The 5000-nt window shown below is 58.1% G+C and overlaps 1 pseudogene; it reads left to right on the top strand.

Annotated features, from left to right (window-relative positions):
- LOC135172340 (large subunit ribosomal RNA) overlaps positions 1 to 5000 on the top strand; it is a 9421-nt pseudogene that overhangs the window by 2169 nt on the left and 2252 nt on the right.

The raw sequence follows: 5000 nt of genomic DNA, 5'->3' as shown, positions 1-5000 counted from the left end.
CAGTTGCGGCGGTGTCTGGATCTTCCCCTCGGACCTTGAAAATCCAGGAGAGGGCCACGTGGAGGTGTCGCGCCGGTTCGTACCCATATCCGCAGCAGGTCTCCAAGGTAAAGAGCCTCTAGTCGAGAGATTAATGTAGGTAAGGGAAGTCGGCAAATTGGATCCGTAACTTCGGAATAAGGATTGGCTCTGAGGAGCGGGGCGTGTCGGGCTTGGTCGGGAAGTGGGTTTGGCTAACGTGCCGGGCCTGGGCGAGGTGAATGGATCAGTAATGTTTCAGAATCCGAGCTCGGTCCCGTGCCTTGGCCTCCCACGGATCTTCCTTGCTGCGAGGCTTCTGTGATACTTCACCGTGTCGTAGTCGTTCTCTTCGGCCGCCATTCAACGCTCAGCTCAGAACTGGCACGGACTAGGAGAATCCGACTGTCTAATTAAAACAAAGCATTGCGATGGCCCTAGCGGGTGATGACGCAATGTGATTTCTGCCCAGTGCTCTGAATGTCAACGTGAAGAAATTCAAAAAAGCGCGGGTAAACGGCGGGAGTAACTATGACTCTCTTAAGGTAGCCAAATGCCTCGTCATCTAATTAGTGACGCGCATGAATGGATTAACGACGATTCTCGCTGTCCCTACCTACTTCCCGCAGGGGGTGTAATGGCGGGTAAAACCGCCCTTACACACGGGGTGTGACGACCCCGCGGTCCCTGAGTCGAACTTGGTGTAAGGATTGGGATCCCCCGTTTGGGGGGTCTCAATAATTATACCTAGGGGGGTTGCGGGTGCAGGGTGAGTCCCTGTACCCATGGGGGGTTTCGGAGGGGGGGGGGTCGCGAATTGGGTCGCGAGGGAGGGCGAAATCGGCCGGTGGAGGGGTGGTTCCAAGTGGTGGAGGGGTGGGTCCGCGTGGTGGAGGGCACGATCGGCGGGTGGAGGGGCGCGAGACCTACTTACTGGGGGGTTCGGAGGGGGAGGGTCGCGGATTTGGTCGCGGTGGGGTGGGCCGGACTTCGGGAGGCGCGAGGGAGGGCGAAATCGGCTGGTGGAGGGGTGGTCCCACGGGGCGGAGGGCGGAATCGGTTGGTGGACGGGGAATCCCACGCGCGGGTGGGGGTTCGGGGGGACAGGCTGCTTCGCAGTGCGAAGGGCATGGACACTGCGGTTCTCGCAAGTGGTTCCAGCCACGCGTTAGTAGTCGGAACCTCCCGCAACGGTGGAGGCCGGCGAAAACGCGACGCCACACGTGGGGGTTGGGTCAGGGGGAGTGGGTGGGTATCCCTCGGAAAAGGGACGGTTCGCGGGGTGGTGCGGGGGAGGGGGGACTGGCTGCTTCGCAGTGCGAAGGGCATGGACATTGCGGTTCTCGCAACTAGTTCCAGCCACGCGCTAGTAGTTGGAACCTCCCGCAACGGTGGAGGCCGGCGAAAACGCGACGCCACACGTGGGGCTGGGTCTCAGGGGGAGTGGGTGGGTATCCCTCAGGAAAGGGACGGTTCGCGGGGTGGGTCGTCGGGTGGGATGGGTGGGTCCCCCCTTTCTGTGGGTCTGCTCCCTCTCTGCTCCTCTTTCGAGGGGAGTCGAGGCGGAGCACTCCTTCAGCGCCTCCACCGGGCCCCGATCCGAGCTCCCCAGCTCGGCGGGAACCGGAAGGCCCCCTCCCAGGGACGGTGCTCAGCGTCCCGAGCTACCCAGCTCGGTGCCGCGGGGAACCGCCCCATCTAATCCTTAATCCTCTTATTTATTCTTTTTGTGTTTACTTTTCAGCTTTTCAGCTCCTGCCTTTTGGCACGGCCGGCGACCGTCTCGTCCACTTCTAACCATGGCAGAGCATTATTTGAAAACTATTCCGGAGTCTAAGCTGCCCCCAATCGGATCTCCGGGGGGGCACAATGATGCGTCCGTCGTGCGGCGAAGTCTGCGCATCGCTTCTCAGCATGCCAGAGCAACATCTACGGAGACTACATCGAGGGACCCAAGGAGGGTGGTGCCCTCAAGGGTTCGTAGTCGCCCGCCGTGCGCCGGGGTACTGCCCTCCCGACGAGGGAAAGGTTCCAGCCTTCGTGCTGTCCACGAGGACGTCGAGGACGTCACAGACATCGCGGGACTGACTGCGCAGCCGAGTCAGCCAACGCCGGGATCTTCAAGAACTTCAACCGGTGAGTCCACTCAATTATTAGGTAGGGTTCGCGAGTGCCACGTTAGCTTAAGTAGGATCGATAGTCATCGCGTCGCGACCGGAGGCTCACCGGTACCCCCCGTTCCAATAGGTCATCCTCCCCGGACCCCTGCGATCGAGGGACCGGGCGCGCAACGCGACGTTAGAATACTGCAATTGAACATGTCCCGCTCAATTGCAGTAACCGGGGAGGTCTTCCAGTTAATTCGTAAAGAGCGTCTGGACATACTGTTGCTCCAAGAGCCGTATGCCATTCGCGAGGCGAACACCTGGGCCATCCGCGGCCTAGGAGTCGGAATGCGTATTGCCGCGAGCTCAACGGAGCGACCGTGGGCGGCCGTCGTAGCGTGCAACTCCATCGTGGAGATTGCTTACGTGTCCCAATTAAGTAATGCACATTGCGTTTGTGCTGAAGCCCGCGTCCCCGGTGGATCCTTCTTCGTCGTCTCCAGTTATTTTCAATACTCGGACGACATAGAAATCCACCTGAGGCAGCTTGAAAAGGTTCTCAGCTGTCTCAGGGGTCGCCGCGTTCTGGTGGCGGCCGATTCCAACGCCCAACACTCCCTTTGGAGCCCCAGGACCACTGACCGTGGTGTCCTCCTGGGTGAGCTCATCGAGTCTTTCGGTCTCCGCGTCGCGAATGATGCTAGGCAGGGCCCAACCTTCAGGAGTGCCGCAGGTACGTCGTTCATCGACGTCACACTGGCCACCCCTGGCATGTATAAGTTCATACGTGCATGGAGGCTGGAGGACGAGTGGTCCACCGGTGACCACACGTCGGTTTTCTTTCGTTTAGCGATCCGGAGTTCCTCACAGCGCGTCAATAACTCGGGAGTCGGCGAGGGCTCTACCATGCGGTTCAACGTTCGTCGGGCCGACTGGGAAAAGTTCGAGGCGACCCTCGATGGGGAGGCCCGTGAGAAACTCGTGGACCATCCGCTGGATTCTACAGCGGATGTTGAGAGAATGGCAGAAGTACTGGGTGACGTACTCACCAAAGCCTGCCAAGACTCGATGCCGCGCCGCAGACATTACCGTCGCGCGAATCCGTGGTGGACTGAGGAGCTGACCAGCAAACGCAAACTGGTCAGTCGTCTCCGAAACGGCTACCGAAGGGAGACTAACCCTGACGCGCGAAAGATTAAACAGAGCAGGTATCGTGTAGTCCTGCGATCGTATACCAGGCTACTTAGGACAACTAAAGAAAATAGCTGGCGCGGCTACATAACGACGGAAAGCAACGCGAATCCCTGGGGCTTTCACTATAAATACGCGGCTGATAAATTGCGCGTAGGCACGGTCCTCAGCACACTTAGAACCGCGAATGGCACGACACTTACAATGCGTGAGACTGCTGAGGTCCTGTTGGACACACACGTACCCGACGACGACCCCAACGCCGACACAACGGAACAGAGAGACATCCGCGAACGCGTGAAGAACCTAAGGGTTCAAACAGAGGACGCACGAGACTTGACGGACGACCAAATTAAGGGTCTCGTAAAGACCCTTAAGAACGACAAAGCCCCTGGATGCGATTTAGTTGAAGTTAGGGTCCTAAAAGTCGCGGTCATGAGGATGCCTCACATCTTCACGCGACTCTTCAACGCCTGCCTTAAGCACGGCGTTTTCCCCACCGTTTGGAAAGTCGGCACACTTCGTGCTCTCCTCAAAGGAGTTCACAAGGATGTGTCCGACCCCAAATCCTACCGTCCCATTTGCCTCTTGTCGGTTGTCGGGAAATTTTTCGAAAAGGTCCTGCACGGGATCCTTACGGCGAAAGTCCTTACTGAGGACAAAATATCAGGACGTCAATATGGCTTTCTGCCTGGACGCTCCACGGAAGACGCGATAGTAGAGTTGCGTGAATTAGTCGAACGCGGTAACGACAAGAGGTACGTCATTGGACTCCTTTTCGATATTTCAGGAGCCTTTGACAACGTGTGGTGGCCCCTAGTCCTCCAGTCTTTGGCGGATCGAGACTGTCCGAAGAATGTCTTTGAAGTGCTCCGGAGCTACTTTGACAATCGGACCGTCAAGATCGCCTGGAGCGACCAAGAGGTTTCCAAGCCGGCCACCCGGGGCTGTCCACAAGGATCAGTCCTGGGCCCCGCTTGCTGGAATCTCATGTTCGATGCCCTCCTCAAGAGCATCGAGCAGAATTTTGGCGCAATCGAAGTCGCCTACGCGGACGACCTTATCGCGGTCGTATCGGCCGACTCGCGTAAGGAAATAGAGAGGATAGGCCGAGCCGTCGCCGAACACATCGCGTCGTGGTGCGCGTCAGCGAAGCTCGAACTGTCGAGGAGCAAGACAGAGGCAATTGTCCTGTCATGCAACTCGCAGAAGAGAGCGCCGCTGGTGCGGTACAGGTGGGATCGGGCGCGACGGACACGCCGACGCGTTAAACCGGTGTTGGATATCCGCCCACCCGAGATTAGGCTCGCCGGGGAGAAAATTAAATTCAAGGATAGCGTTAGGTACCTCGGGGTACATTTTAATAGGAACATGCGGGTCCGGACCCATACACGATACATTCAGGAAAAAGCTAGGGTCCTCTTCACTCGGCTATCGGCCCTAATGCACAAGCATTGGGGACTCCGATACCGATCGGTTAAGTTAGTATTTCAGGGCGTTTTTCAGGCTGTCGCGTCGTATGCAGCCCACGGGTGGGTGGACCGGTGCACACCGTACGACATAAAGAAACTGCGTACCGCGCAGAGGAGCGCGCTGCTGACAGTGACTGGCGCGTATAGGACGGCTTCACACGAAGCACTCTGCGCAGCGGCGGGGGTGCTTCCTGTGGACCTATTATTGAGGGAA

Source organism: Diachasmimorpha longicaudata, unplaced genomic scaffold (genome assembly GCF_034640455.1).
Source record: "Diachasmimorpha longicaudata isolate KC_UGA_2023 unplaced genomic scaffold, iyDiaLong2 ctg00000254.1, whole genome shotgun sequence".
NCBI lineage: Eukaryota > Metazoa > Arthropoda > Insecta > Hymenoptera > Braconidae > Diachasmimorpha > Diachasmimorpha longicaudata.
The sequence above is the reverse complement of the archived record's forward strand: the minus strand, read 5'-3'. Positions and strand labels throughout refer to the sequence as shown.